Source organism: Protopterus annectens, chromosome 6.part1, assembly GCF_019279795.1.
Source record: "Protopterus annectens isolate FY-2018-M chromosome 6.part1, PAN1.0, whole genome shotgun sequence".
Classification (NCBI taxonomy): domain Eukaryota; kingdom Metazoa; phylum Chordata; order Ceratodontiformes; family Protopteridae; genus Protopterus; species Protopterus annectens.
Window position 1 is genome coordinate 89367192 of NC_056738.1, and position 16907 is coordinate 89384098.

The 16907-nt window shown below is 40.5% G+C and overlaps 1 protein-coding gene across 4 annotated transcripts in view; it reads right to left on the minus strand.

Annotated features, from left to right (window-relative positions):
* The window catches only part of METTL8 (methyltransferase 8, methylcytidine), a 1591180-nt gene that overhangs the window by 1391895 nt on the left and 182378 nt on the right, over nucleotides 1-16907 (minus strand). The window lies entirely within an intron of this gene.

Genomic DNA, 16907 nt, shown 5'->3' on the forward strand with positions numbered 1-16907 from the left:
CATCTATATAAAAGTATGATTGCCTATGTCATACGTGATAATTTAATAAAGATGTTTACAAGACAAAAAACAATACTACTGTAATTTACAGACAGTAAATCAAAATAACCCTCAGAAGTTTTGGGCAGGTTTAAATAATCCACTACATCCTGGACAAAGTTCAACCCCAATCCCTGCTGCTACTATTGATAAAACCCCTGAAGATGTTTCTGATAGTTTTAACCAATTTTTTACTGAGACAATTCAAGCCCTAGCTAGCCAACTACCTCCTAGCTCCCCTGGTCCTGAAAGTAGCACCCCTAGAAACCTACTCGCGTTCAGCTTCCAACCAGTCGCCACTTCACTTATCTGTACCTTGATCAAAAAATTAAAACCCACTACACTTTCTGCTGATCAACTCCCTGCCGAGTACCTACAAAAATCAGCTGATGCTATTGCTTACCCCATCTCAATACTAATCAATCGAACCATAGTAGAAGCTAAAATTCCCACCATCTGGAAAATATCCTATGTAATCCCACTTCACAAAGGAGGCAGCTCTATTGAATTCTCCAATTATAGGTCAATAGCTATACTCTCTCCACTTGCAAAGATTATGGAAAAATGTATTCATAGACAACTCATGCACCACCTAATCCAGAATCGCCTTATGGCAGACACTCAGCATGGCTTCCGTCCTCATCACAGCACTACTTCAGCCCTCCTAGCCTTTACCAACACCATAAACCATAACTGCAACACTAATTATATATCCTCAGCCCTCTTTTTGGATCTTTCCAAGGCAGTCGATATGGTTGATCACCAACTTTTAATCCACACCCTGCAAACATTCTGTCTAGATACTGGAGCCCTCCAATGGTTTCAATCCTACCTGAATGGTCGACAGCAGGCTGTCCTCTGGCAGAACAAACTCTCTAACCTTCTACCTAACACCCTTGGAGTACCACAAGGCTCTATACTAGGGCCCTTGCTCTTCTCCATCTTCATTAACGACCTTTATACTGTCATCCCAAAAGTCAGCTGTATCCAATATACTCTACTCTGATTTGCTCAGCCACATCTCCAGTAGAGTTATGGTCAGCTACCCAGACCACCATTAATACAATAGAAAACTGGCTTTCTGAACATCGTCTGATCCTAAATCCCAAAAAAACTAAAATGCTGTTATTTTCACCAACACGTAGGTCTACCACTTTCACCTTTACCTTAAAATCAAATGATGGCACAATAATCTCCCCTGACCCATCTACAAAACTATTAGGTGTCATCATAGACAATGATCTAAAATTTGACCTACATGTTAACCAAACTATCACAACTATCAATAAAAAACTAGGGTCACTTTACAGAATAAAAGCCTTCCTAACCCCTCCAGCTAAAATTGCCATAGCTCGCTCTCACCTTCTTTCGACCCTTCTGTATGCATCCCCTCTAATCTCGAATTTAAACAAGACTGTACTTAACAAACTCTCAATTTGCTACAACCACATTGCCAGGTTTGCCACTGGGCTGCCTTTTAGGACACATCATTGCATCAATCTAAATCAGCTTGGGTGGCTTGAACTACCCAGCCTAATCCAGTATAATTGACTACGGCCTATAAAATCCTCTATAATCCGGACAATACTCCTGCACTTAAAAATATTATCACCCCCTATAACAATCCTAGACCGCTTCGATCCTCTAACAAACTACTAATTCAGATTAGCAAAATTAATAACACAGCCGGTGATTCTCTCTTTGCAAACTCTGTAAGTAGATCCTGGAACTCTCTTCCAGCTATTACCTTACTTTCCACCTTAGGTCAATTTAAAACTAGACTCAAACAACATTTGTTACTTAACTGGCTATGTTAATGTATCAAGCCTGGCTAACTCTCTCTAGAATGTGTAAAAATCTGTTAACCAGTTTACTGTGTAATTTAATTTAATCCTGACTTGTGCTCAGGATTAACTGTAACCTGTGGAACTTGTTTAACTTGCTTACTTATGTAATCTCTGTAAATAGTCTGTTTGTAATATGTAATGCTGGTATTATGCAATGCTGTATCTGCTTACCCTTGGAGCTTTTCTCCCCGGGCCTCCGCTGAAAATGGACATGCATCCAGTCGGACTATCCCGGTCAACAAATGTAAAATAAAATAAATAAATAAAAATAGATGTTTCTTGTTTAAAAAATCATCTATATCCATCTGTATCTATATATTGCTATATATGTAATTATATATAAAACATATATAACAAATATATACAATAAACATTAAATTAGCTCTCCTCAATGCCTGAAGACTCAACAATAAATTACTAGGTTTTGAGGCTCCCCTGCACTTGGAAATTATCCTTGTTTATGTAAAATACTGAAAACTTTGTTTGAATGTAAAGAAACCACTCCTTCCATACCTGGGTTTTGCATGTTTCATGCCTTCATGCTCAAAGGAAACTATGGTAGCATATCTGCATTTGTCAAAGACCATATTACATCCTGAAAGATTCATATGGACCCACAAGCAGAACTTGGTGAACTTCAAATCACCTTAGATAGGACAAATTATCAACTCACAGCCTGTTATAAGACACCCTCCGTGTCCCCTGATGATCAACTAACATTGCTCAATATATGGAAGGACAAATTATCAACTCACAGCCTGTTATAGGACACCCTCCGTGTCCCCTGATGATCAACTAACATTGCTCAATATATGGAAGAACAACACTGGTCACCTTCGTACCTTCTGATGAGGCAACTGTGACTCACTCTGTATGGGTTCTGTCCTTTAGCCAGTTTGCTGTCTTACCACATAAGAGTCTATTTTTAAATCATTAAGCTTTCTTAAGATGAAAGCATGGGGTATGATGCTGAATGCCTTGGCCAGGTTTAGATACACTATATATGTCCACTGTCAACTACCTACGTGACCCTGTTGAAGAAGTTAATCAAATTTAATACATACGATCTTCCCTTGACAAAGATAAACTGTTGAAGGTGAAGTCTAACAAGGTTATTGATAGTTTATGAGCTCAGTTATAACATATTCCATGGCCTTACAAATGAGGCTGGTCAAGCTGATAGTCTAACATTTCCAGGGTCAGTGTTATGCTCACCCTTATTTAGGGGCATCACAACTGCAGTACACTACTCTTCAGAGACAAAATCTGTATCCATGCTTAGGTTGAATAGGTTATGGAATGAGTCAGCCAGGACATACTTGGCACTATGCATTAAGCATCCAGGTATATTATCAGGACCAATGAAGGGAGTGTTTTTGGTCTTAATCAATTTCTTCTGCCCATCTTCCTTCATGACAAAAGGGGAAGCAAGGGATTCTGGAGTTTGTGGACTGTGGATGATAGCTTCGGAGATGAAGTTAGCACTGCATTGGTTGGTAAGTATACTGGCACTGTCATTTGGGTGTGAATGAGATATACCTTCTTGAACATGTTCAGAGCAATGTAGGGTGCTGCACCTTAGGTTTCTAACATAGTTGAAGAAGGACTTATAATTATCTTTAGCTGCTGATGTCAACCTAAGTTCATTGCTAGATTTATTGTATCTGATGTTGATTTTCATTTTCTTTGTGGTGTTTTAATATTCTCCTTAATGAGGGAGGTTTCAAGTCTGTTGTGCAATTTCAGGAGTTATTTTCGTTTATTTTCAAGTTTATTAATGCTAATGAACCATCAGGATGATTTACTTTTGAACTTCCTGTGATATTTAGCTCTAGTGGGGACAGCCATTTCTATGCATTTATCTAAATGTGCATAAAATTCCATGGCATAGCTAACCACTATGAAGAAGTTAGGGGTTGGTGTACTCATAAGAGAATACTGATATCTCACTGTAGAGTAGGATAAGGTTCACATGTTTATAATCCTTGAATTAAGAGATTTCCTATGGGAACTTTTGAAATGTTGAAGATGAATGTTAAATGCTTGTGGTCAGACCACTGGAGAATGGGATACCCGAGGAATAGTGCAAGAGGCAGCATATTCATGAGGACCTGTTAAGAATATTGCGTCCCCTGGCAGGTATATTTACAATCCATTCCAGAGAGTTTTTTTTTTGGTTAACCTCCAGGCATGCCTTGCGGTCTTGTAGATGTAGGTGCTTCCACTTTACTGATGGTTAGCTAAAGCCATCCAGTATATCAGTTTTTTTTTATAGGGAAACCAGAAATTAAGGCTGGTTACAGCAGAAGACAAAATTGCAGCAGTGACATATTTATTGCCTTTATTAACTGAATCATGTTTATTGCAAAATTTGCAACTTTTACTACTCAGGAAGGTGACTTGTAAATTTTATACATGAATGAGAAAACATCTGACTGAAATGTAGCAAAAAGATATTGATCTTGTGATGACAAGCTCTCTAAAAACTGTTCTAGAGCACTGCTCATTAGTCATCTTGAATACAGAGCTGCATGTCAATGCCTTCCTCATTCCTCTGTCATGTAAATATCACTTCATCTGTCTCCTTCAATGAATATTGTAGTTAAGGTCTGCCTTACTTACATCAACTTAACAGAGCTTTCAATGTTATTTCCTATCCCTATACTACTATAATATGTTCTAAAACATATTTATTAAATTACCGACACAAACTCACTTCACATACATTAACAGAAAAAAGCAAACTTTAATAAATATTTCCATCATTACCACTGTGCAGTATATGTATATGTGTGTGTGTGTGTATATATATATATATATATATATATATAATATATATAAATATATATATATATATATATATATATATATACATATATATATATATATATATATATATATACACACACACACACACACACACACACACACACACACACACACACACACAAAATTTACATACTTAACATAATGATAAATCCAGTTGATCCTTTGTCCTTACACTAAATATCTTGGGCTGGTCACTGTAGGTGCAATCTGTTTGGCAGCATTTTCATCTACTGCAAGCTTGAGCTCCTCTCCTCCTCCTGTGATGTCCTTCTTCTGTCTCCAAATAGAATACACCCACTATAGATTATGTGATAACAAGAAGGATGTCCTGAAAGTATTATTATGATCCAACCAGCCTCTGTTTTTATCTCCAGGTCACTGCATAAGTGAGAATCTCAATGGGAACGAATAGGTACATTAACGTATATGGACAAAGGATCAGCTGGATCCATCATTAAGGTAAATACATAGCTTTTGTATCCAAGTTGATCCACTCTGGAAACTGTAATATCTTGGACTGAGTCCCCAGCAGGAGAAAAGTGGTAGTTTTAAGATAACACGCCCAAAAATAAGGTGGCGCCAAATCTGTCCAGCTTATAGGATTTAGCAAAGATATGCAGAGAGGACCAAAGTGCTGCCACACACATATGTCATCCATTGATCAGTTCTTGAAAAAGGCAGTCGAAGTTACTACTGTCCTTGTTGAATGAGCCTTTGAATGACCCAAGGAGAGTCTGGGTCTTTGTACAGTGGCATGGATAAGAAAACTCCTTGTACAAAGGTTTTACAGGTACACAGAGGGCAAAAACATGGGGTTAATACCTTGGTAAGTGGAAATGGGTGCCAGGTGAACTTTGACAGTAGAAAAACTTGAGACTTGATGAAACATATCTACTAAAAAGATGGTAGCAATGTGGGATATAATGGAGTTTACTGTCTAGCCCTTGTTGAACAGCCTATGATGAAAACTTAAACCAGACTTTATATGTTTTTCTGGTGGAGGGTGTTTGTGAAGTTAACAGCAATTGGGTAATCTGGGGCCCTGGCCATTACCAGAAGTGGAAAAATCATGTGGTTAGTTTGAGGGAATGAATGTCTAAGTGAGGCTTGTCAGATGGGTGCTATAAAGCTGCAGGTGGCAGGGTTGCCACCTTTTAACAAGGGCAAAGTGGGACATGGAGGTGTGGTCAACAGGATAGAGGTGTGGCCAACATGACACTGGCCACACCCCCACCACGACATCACCAGAGTTGTTAAAGGAGATGCAGTATTAGTTATGGATGCAACATTGTGACATTACAGCATATTCACTACTTGAACGCAACCAGGTCGCAATAAGAGCACTGCTTCCAACAGAAAAAGTTAAAGTCACAATTTAATGAACAAAATGTAGAGTGAGAAAAAAAAAATACGCTTTTCGGCAAGGACCTTGTCCCACCTTCATCAGACAAACAAGTGTAAAGATATCAATTAACAGTATTTATATCCATGAATTATTGAAATATCCAATCATTGTAAAATGCATCTCAAACCTCAAGATATGTATCCACCTACTATTGACATCTTAAAGATGACTGTCATGTTTATGCTTCTTAGTTACAGATACGTCTTGTACATTACAGCATATTGAAAACTCAAACCATTTAAATGAAGTGAACTATTACTGCAAACACACACTAATCAGTTGTAACAATAAATAAACTTTAAAGGAATAAAAAACACATTACTCATTAAACAGACACTTGTTTATTTAAAAAGTTAAAAAAATTCATAAACCAACCATTGCTGTTCAGAAAGAAAACTTAAAAAAATTCTACATACCACATACAAGCCAAGAATAAAATTAAGACTTTTTATTGTCAATTAAAGCTAAAGCAAAGAAAAAACACAAAACTACATACCCTAGTACTACATATGCACCCTAGCAAATTAATGCTAAACAAAGAAAAACACAAAATTACGAACTGCACCCTAGTACTTTATACTGCACACTAGTACAATAAATTACTTTTTTTTAAAAGTGTATTTTGAATTTGATTTTATGGCTTGAAGAAGGGCCCGATTTGAAACAACATTTGAGTAAAAGTCACAACAATTCATCCGGTAATTTACACTCATCATTAGTTCAGCTTTTAACAAGTCCACACTACATCGGTTTCGCACATCTGTCCATTTACCTTTCACCAATGAAAAAACTCTTTCTGCAAATGCGTTTGAAGGTGGTATAGATAAAACCCTAGCAATTACCGGATAGAGTGTAGTCAGTTCAGGCCCTTCTTTGAAAAGCTTCAGCCACTTCTCTTCTGGGGTCAAGCTTGTGCTACATAACTGTTAGAGAGGGCCTAATTGCCAAGTAGTCCCTAAAAAGATAATCTTCATCTACATCCTGCAGAATCAGGGCAGTGGTAACATTAAGCAAGTCACTGAAGGCAAATGGCTCATTTAGAGATAATTTAGATAGTGTAAACAAGTAGTTGCTTTCAGTATAATCAAACCACTGCTCCAGGTATTTCACTGCTGTCTCCAAGAACAGAATGAAGTCTCTTTTCAGTTTGTTAGCAGAAGTGCTGTCTAATGTGCTCATAAGTGCCCTAAGTTTCCCTCCAAAGAAAGCACCTTCAGCTCTTGCCTGCAGTTTTTGCTTCAGAGAGACCATTACACAAAAAGTTTCCATGGCAGTAAGTGCTGATTTTTCTAATGTACTTATATGTTCATTAAAATCAACAAGAACAGCACAGAGAAAGTGCAAATAGTACTGGTGCAGTGTAGGCAATTAATTCTCACCATGTTCATTAGCTGAAAAGTACAGCCATATCTGCCGGGGGGTCTCCTCTTCTCCCTGAGAGAGGAAATAGGACTGGAGCACTGGGAGAGTTTTCACTACTCTTTCAATGGCTGGGAGTAGTGACAGCCACCTTGTTGGCACATGTCTTAACAGACTCTCAAATTCCATGCCACAAAACTCAAAGAAGTCTTTCAAGTCTCTGGTCCTTGTGGCTGAACCTGAGAAGTGGCTGAAAAGTCTCATTACAAATGCTTCCACGTCATATGGTAGTTGTGCTGCAGCTTTTTTGGCTGCATTGTGAATGATATGGGCAACACAGTTAGCCTTCTGGAGTGATGGGCACTTTTCTTTTAATCTGGTATACACACCAGATTTCTTCCCATAGTTCACACTGGCATTATCAGCCCCATAAGCTGAAATATGGTTCCAGGGCAAGGAGTGCCTTTCCATAATGTTGGAAATTTGCTGTGAAATAGCCTCTGCTGATTCATCAGGGTCTTCATAGAAGTCCAAAAGGCCATTCACCACCCCTTCTTCTTTAGAAAAATACCTCACAACAAGGGGAAATAATTTTATGTTCCCCTTGTTGGAAGCATCGGATGAAACTGCAAATGAAGTACCTGGTTTTTGAAGGTCATGCAGGAGGCATTCCAATGAGTGTGGTCCCAAAACATTTTCGACTATGGCTTCAGCCTTGGTTCTGCCACAATATAGTTTCTTTGCAGTGTCTGAGTCACTGTACAACTGGCTGGCCAACTTTACTGCACAGTCCAAGCTGTTATACGAAATATTGTGATTAACAGCATGGAAAACCTCAGAGGCTTCTGCTGCAATGATCCTAAGTTCTGGTCCCTCAAGGTTTGCGTTCCTTGCCCACTTTGTCATCAGGTGAGTGGATTTAGCTTGAAGAATGGCAGTCTTATGTTGTTCAGTTGCCTCATGTCATGCAACATCATTTCTTCCACCGTGGGTCACTAGAAATTCTCTCTTGCAGTACCTGCAGAATGCTTTGACATCAGTGCATCTCTCGATCCAGTCAAATTCTGTTTTCCAAACGTCCTGCCACTTGCACATTCTCTTGCTGCTGGTTGACTGTGATGAAACTGCTGCTCTCTTCATGCTTGAATCTGTACTTAACTGATATGCAACATATTTACCAACACTGTGTTAGTAGGGTGCAGTAACATACTGCTGCACAGCACAAATGAACTGGCTTAAAAAACATTGGCACACAAAAAACTGGCTCAAAAAACATTGGCACACGAAAGAACTGGCTGTAAAAACATTGGCACATGAAAGAACTGGCTCAAAAAACATTGGCATGTGAAAGAACTGGCTCGAAAAACATTGGCATGTGAAAGAACTGGCTCGAAAAACATTGGCACATGAAAGAACTGGCTCAAAAAACATTGGCACATGAAAGAACTGGCTCAAAAAACATTGGCACATGAAAGAACTGGCTCGAAAAACATTGGCATGCGAAAGAACTGGCTCGAAAAACATTGGCATGTGAAAGAACTGGCTCGACAAACATTGGCACATGAAAGAACTGGCTCAAAAAACATTGGCACATGAAAGAATGGCTCGAAAAACATTGGCATGCGAAAGAACTGGCTCGAAAAATATTGGCATGCGAAAGAACTGGCTCGAAAAACATTGGCACATGAAAGAACTGGCTCAAAAAACATTGCCACATGAAAGAACTGGCTCAAAAAACATTGGCATGCGAAAGAACTGGCTCGAAAAACATTGGCATGCGAAAAAACTGGCTTGAAAAACATTGGCACACAAAAGAACTGGCTCGAAAAACATTGGCATGCGAAAGAACTGGCTTGAAACACATTGGCACACAAAAGAACTGGCTCGAAAAACATTGGCATGTGAAAGAACTGGCTTGAAAAACATTGGCACACAAAATAACTGGCTTGAGAAACATTGGCATGTGAAAGAACTGGCTTGAAAAACATTGGCATGTGAAAGAACTGGCTTGAAAAACATTGGCATGCGAAAGAACCGAGGAATGAGTTTACAAACAGTTTGAAAAAGGTCAAATAGTAAATGAGGTAATGTAGGGGGCATTTTTGCCATTGAAAACTAACATTAATACAGCTTGTAGAAAATGAAATGCATTATTTTTACCACTGAACATGCCCACCTCACCCCACCCCTCAAGACAAAAAAAGGTAACCACATTCACTGAACCAAAAAACACTAAAATGAATGAGAATGCACAGTGGATACCATAGACCTGATTTAGCTTTTGACCACAGCTGTTAAAAGAAATGTATGGCACTAATTTACACAGCGCAATGATCTATTAATGAACATGCCCAACAGCAGCACTGGTCGTAATCGGATTATAATGAAAACAGTACATAAGTATGTTGAAGACATCACTAAAACACCAAATCCAAACTCTGCTACTTATAAACGCAAACTACCCTGTAACAACGACATGGTTTAGCACAATCTCAAATACATTGCATTAACTTCTGAGCATCCATCCACAAAAAAAAAAATAAACTGAAAGTCCATAAACATTTTAACTTTTAAAAATACTTCTTGCAAGAGAAGTAATATAAACTACAATGTACAGCAGACTCCATGGGCTCCTTTTACCTCAAAACATAGCAATTAAGAGTAATTTATCCAGCACAGCAATGCAATAAACAGGCCCAAGTAAAAGCAACACACCCATATTCACATTACAAGCAAAGCAGTACATTTTAACCTTATTAAAAATGCATAATAAGTTAAATGCATACACTTACAAGTATAAATGAAAACAATCTTGAAACAGCTTCGGCAAACTGGCAACATGTACCTACTAGAATAATAAATGAATTACATTAATTGTTAACATTCCCCCTCAAAAGGTAGACTTGTACCATATACACATGGACTTGCAGGAACTAACAGGAAAAATTACCTAAACAGTATATCGTAACTTCCTGAAAACAGCATTAAATTGCACACATTTCCATACAAAAAAGTGCAAACTATGCTCGGACATTTTCTATCTACAAACAGACAATACCCAGAAAAAGCTACGACAATAGAAATGAGTCACACTAAATTTATATTTCACTGCCCCCCAACAGAAACAAACAACTTCTATACACAGTTCAGCCTTTAAAAGTAATGCTTCCAAATCATACCCCAATAATAATAACAATTACATATACATTCAGGTTTTATATCTTTAAAAACTACTACTCAAAAATATCAAAATAACCACTGCACAGATTTAAATACTGCATACTGCACCCACCATCTACCTCTAAACATTAAAAAAATTAAACCACAATATATTCCCATTTTAAACTAGTACTCAAAAGTCTCAAAATAACCACTGCACAGATTTAAATACTGCATACTACATCCCCATCTACCTCTAAACATTAAAAACTTAAATAAAGCACACTATTCCCATTTTAAATAACTAAAGCCACAAAATGCAAGTATCTACTTACCACTATCACAGTTATTGCTGGGCTAGCTTGCTTCCTTCCTGCTGGAATGGCTAGTTGGTTGTTCAAGTAGTGGCTGGGCTGGCTGGCAGGCTCCCTTGCTGGCTTCTTTCCTGGCTGGCTTCTTGGCTGGCTGGCTGGCTGGCTTCTTGGCTGGCTTCTTTCCTGGCTGGAGAAATAGAATCAGATCTTCTTTTAATTGCAGCTGCTGTAGAGCTTAGTGCTCTACAGCTGCGACCTTTATGGGGCTCTTCTGAGCAAGTTCCTGCCCCCTCCAATCCCTGCAGCCAATTACTGTGCTGCATTACCACCCGGACCTAGCAGGGAATCCCTCTAACTGCAGGTCCGGGTGGTGACGTAGCCGCATTGCCGTGGAAAAAACAGAAGTATTTTCGGCTTTTCCACGGCAATTGAAAAAGGGGAAAAAACGGGACTTTTAAAGTCCCACGCTTGTGACTGCGGGAAGCGGGATGAGAGGCCTCAACCCGTGAGTGTCCCGCTGACAATGGGACGGGTGGCAACCGTAGCAGGTGGGGATCTAGGAGAAGGGGTCTCATTATCAGTGAGGGCAAAGCAGAGGGGAAACTTAACTTGTTGCGGCCAAAAATGGGCTATGAGAATGACTTTGTCTCTAGACATCCTGGCTTTCTGGATGAATTTGAGGAATAAATGCATAAAGGAAACACTGGAACAGAGGGTGGACAAGACTGTTACTGGAGGTCTGACCTTGAGGATGGATCACAGAAAAGAAATCACTGCATTTGATTTTGGAAGGTAAGGCAAAAAGACATACTTGCAGACTACTCATTAGACATCAATATGCATCTGCTCAGCTTGTCAGCTAATTAAATAGTGCATCTCAAGATATGCATTACTTTGACAAGGTTATGCAAGTTGAAAGCTGATTTCCACACCCTCATCACTTCCTGACAGAGAAAGTAAAATCTCATTCCTTCTTGCTGATATATCACGCCAGTGCCATGTTGTCTGACTGGAAGGCTGCTGCACTTTGGAGAAGGCGGTGCTGAAATCACTATAATGTTAGAAGGATGGCCATCATCTCCAATATGTTGGTGTGCAGATGGGCTTTTTGTTGGGTGCACATACCCTGATCCATCTACCCCAGAAAATGCTCCTCTACACCCATGCAGACACATCGGTGGTCACAGTACTGGCTTAAGGGAGAAAGGGATACCCCTCTAGTACGTTCAGAGATTGAATCCACCAATGGAGATCTGAACAGTGTGACTGTGTGCTGTAATGGATCATGTATTTGTAACCACTAAGCTTTTGGAGTCCACTGAGGAACTCTCATATAAAATCTTGCCAGAGGTAACATCTGAATTCAGACTGCCATCAGTCCTACTGCCTTTATAATCAAGGTGGATGTGAGTTTGTTGACTAAGTAAGGTTCTGACAGTCTCCAGAACTGCTTGTAACCTGTCTGTGGGTAGACTTACTACCATTACTATAGTGTCCAGGTGGTATCCAATGAAAGTTAGTTGCTGAAAGTACAGTTGTGTACACCTACCATAAATGTAGATGTTCGAGTGTCTTCACTGTTGCAGTCATAACTGTAGGGTGCTCCTGCCGCAGGCCCAGAATCCCAAAGTCTGGGTCCGGGCCGATTGAACAATCCAGTACCCCTCTGGTACATAGCCCTCCCATCTTCTCCAGCCTTTCTTGCCCTAGATGTCAGAAGTCCCCAATAGATCATAAATGAATTCCACTAGGAAACACAAATACACCACAACTGCAACAGTGAAGACACTTGAACATCTACATTTATGGTAGGTGTACACAACTGTACTATGTTCATCGTGTTTCACTGTTGCAGTCATAACTGTAGGGTGGAATCCCAAAGCAGTGAAAAAGGGAGGAGGATTAGACAGAAGAAGGGGCAGCAAGAAGACCCTGCAAAACAGCAGAGGCAAAGCCTGCCCTGGACTTAAGAGTACAAAGGGAGATTGTAGTGCTTGGAAAAAGTATGCACAGAACTCCAAGTGGCAGCTTCCAAGATATCCTTGGTAGGAACTCCCCTGAGAAAAGCTGTAGAAGTAGCAGCTGCTCTAGTAGAATGACTTCTCACAGTACCTGGAAATTGTTTCCCATGATGAGTGTAACAAAACCTTATTCCATAAGAAATCCATTTGGAAATAGTTTGTTTAGAAATAGCCTTTCCAAGAGAACTGGAGGCAAAAGAAACAAACAATTGATTAGATTTTCTGAACTCTTTAGTCTTGTCCAAATAAAATCCTGTCTGTGGAATGCAAAATCCTTTCCTTATTCTGAGGATTAGGAAAGAAGGTAGGAAGGTGAATTGTTTGATTCAAAGCCACTTAAATCACCTTAGGCATGAAAGTAGGATTGGTTCTCAAGGATACTCTGTCCTGGTGGAAAATAAGGTATGGTTCCACAGCCATGAGAGCTTGCAACTCTGAGACCCTTCTGGCAGAAGTCAAAGCTAACAAAATAACTGTCTTCCAAGATAAAATCTTAATATCTGAAGATGCAGCAGGCTCAAAAGGAGGCAAAGTAAGTTTTTCTAAAACATAATTAAGATCCCAAGCAGGAACAGGAGGGTTCTGGGAGGCCTTAAATTCTTAGTCCTCTCAAGAATTGTCTCACCAAAGGATGAGAAAAAACAGGGGGATCAGTATAGAAATGAGCAGAAATAGCAGAAGCATGAATCTTAATGGAAGAAAAGGAAAGTCCATTAGACAAAAGATCCGAGAGGTAAAGCAAAATAGAAGAGAGATCAGGTACCAGAGGGTCCAAGCCTCGGTCCTGCATCCAAATGCAAAATCTCTTCCATTTAGAGGCATAGGATTTGAACATCCAAAACTTGTTTGGGAAGACTAGAAGAAATCAAATTCCTTTGAAGAGCCAAGCTGCCAGGCAAAGGGTCTTGAGATTGGAATGAAGCAACTGAACCTGATGCTGGGATAGAAGAGAAGGGTTCAGAGGAAGAATCCAAGGAGGCTCCAAGAACAGGTGCTTTAAAGTTGGATACCAAAACTGTCGAGGCCAATTTGGAGCAATCAAGATGAGGAACTTGGGCTTGTCCTGTTTTATCTTTAGTAATATCCGAGGAAGTAAAGGAAGAGGAGGGAAGGCATATCCCGAAAGGTTTCTCCAGCTGAAGGACAGGGCATCCACTTTCCAAGCTGTTTTGTGGAATGACCTGGTGCAGGCAGCTGATGATTGAGATGGGATGCAAACAGATCTATCTGGGGCATCCCCAAACTGCAGTAATCCTGTTGAATAAGTTGGTGTCTAGCATCCATTCGTGAGGATCTGAAATGTTCCTGCTCAGGCTGTCTGCTAAGAGATTCTGTTCTCCTGGTATGAATTGGGCCTGGAGATGTAGATTCAGATTTAGAGCTGTGTCCCATAAAGTCATAGCTAGTCTGCAAAGGGTACACGAAGCGCCCCCTGCTTGTTTATGTACCACATGACTGTGGTGTTGTCTGTGCAAATCAAAAGATGTCCTGGATGCAAAAGGTTCTTGAAGGCCAGAAGAGCATTTTGAACTGCCAACATTTCCTTCAGATTGATGTGCCAGTGAAGATGAGCCTTTGTCCAGGTTCCCTGCTGGCAATTGCCTAGAAAATGTGCTCCCCAAGCATAATCCGGCGTCCGTGGTTATGATTTGAGAAGGTTGAGGAAGACGGAAAGGCACACACCCTGGACCACCAAAGGAACTCCTTCTGGAGGCAGGGGATCAGAGGAATCAGAGTGTCCAGATCGTGGTAATGCTGCGACCATACACTTTTCAGATACCATTGAAGCTTTCTCATATGAAGCCTTGCATTTGGAATTAACAGAATGCAGGAAGCCATGTAGCCCAGTGCCTGCAGGAATTTCCTTGCAGTGAGCTGAGGTAGAGTTGCCAAAGTCTTGAAAATTGAAGCCAGCTGTATTTGTTTTTCTGTAGTGAGGAAGGCCCTTTGTAAGGTTGTATTTAAGAGGGCTCCCAGAAATGTTGAGAAGGGATCAAATGCGACTTTTTTGTGTTCACTGAAAATCCCAGTAGGAGGAGGTGAACAAAATCCAGATGTTGAAGTAAATCTGCCTGAATAAGGCAATCGTCCAAATAGGGGTAAATCTGAATCCAGTCTGCAATAGGCCACTACTGGTGCCAGGCATTTGGTAAAGACTCTGGGTGCAGTAGATAAACCAAAGGGCAGCATTCCTGCCTGATGTCACCATCGTCCAGTATAGGTCTCCATGAGCTTTGAACCAGAAACAGTCTTGAATAAAACCCATCTCTGAGAGTGGAACAGGCCTGACCATTGATGTTTTGGCAGATCTGGCAAGGTATGAAAGTGGAATTTGTAGCCTTTAAAATCACGTCCAATACCCATTTGTCCTGGGTAATACGAGTCCAATTTCTGTAAAAGAGAAAGCATCCAGGTAAAGAGGTCCTGTAGCCCAACCGAGAGAGTCATTGAGCTTGCTTTCTTTGAGACTGGGATCTGTCTTCCCTTCTAGGTGAAGAAGCAGTCCATTGTCTCGATCTGTAGGAAGCCTGAGCTTGGCCGACCTCTGGGCCTATATCTTCCCCTTTGAGGCCTGTCAGACGTGGGAAAGGACCAATTTTTGGAGGGCCAATTCCTGGAAAATCTAGGAGGCTGAACTTGCAAGAAGTCTTTCACAGTTTGCATAGATTTTGCCTTTTCTTCCATCTTTTAATAACCTCCTCAGCCTTAGATCCAAAGAACATCATGCTGAACAGGGGCATCTAATAATTTAGCCTTAACCTGTTCAGGTAAACTTTGTTCGCATGTCTCCTGATAACAGTACCAGAGCATCCAAAGCATCAAAACCACAATGCAAGCTATGTTTGTTCAGTTGTTCAGTTGCATGCAATACATCCTGTAGTTCCTTATCTTCTGCACATGCAGGAAGAGGCAAGCTTTTGCTTTAAGACAGACAAAAGAAATTGCTGATACTTAAACATATGAAACTGGCAATTTAAAGCCCTAACAGAAAGGTAGCAGAAGTATATACCTTTTGCCCCACCTGTCTAAGGCACGAGAATCCTTCTCAGAGGGAATAGGATTCTTAGAAGTAGCAACTTTAACAGCCTTAGAACCCTGAGATATGGTTTCAGGATCTGCAGAAGGATTCTTAAACAAGAACAAATGAGACTCAGGAACCCTATAAAACCTATCAGGCTTAGAGGAGCAGGAGGCATGGAATCAGGATTCAAATTAGCCTCGGAAAAGCATCATCCACAATGTCAAGAACAGGAGGGATAGCCAAGGGCCTATGTTGAGGAAGAAGAAGGAATTCTCTAAGCCTCTTCTTGGAAGCAGAATAATCCTGACCTTCCCAATGAAAATGTTCCCTCATCTCATGTAAGGTTTCAAAGAAAAATCTTGGAGAAGCAGAGGGCAAGGAGTCCTCAGCATCCGAATCCTCATAAGGAGGAAAAGAATATTCCTGATCAGAGGAAGAGACAGAAGATATAGAAGCCTGGTCAGAGGAATCCACAGGAACACCCTGTCGAGGCCTTTTCAAGGGGGAGAACCCCTAATCATAGAGAGCAAATCTTCAGCCATCCTTAACAATTGCTTCTGTGTCCTGGGAGTAGATTCAGAAGTAGCTTGAGCAGGAGCTTTGGACTTAACAGGAGTCTTTGTCTTTGCCTTTGAAATAGTGATGGGAGTAGGCCTGAACACCCCTCAGAAGCGGTACCTGCACAGCGGTTCGGACCCATCCGAGGGAGCGACATCCAAAGGTCCTGCAGCAGATAAAATAGAAGGCCTTGATGGCAGAAGTGGCGGGACGCCTGCTCCAGCTGCAGAGTCCTGTTTGGACCTCGGAGGCCTGCCCTTGTCTTTGCGCTTCTTTTGAATTCGGTAGTATCCGTGACATTCTATAATTGAAGCGCCTGCCAAAGTAATTCAGAGCCCAGTCTTGATAGTACGA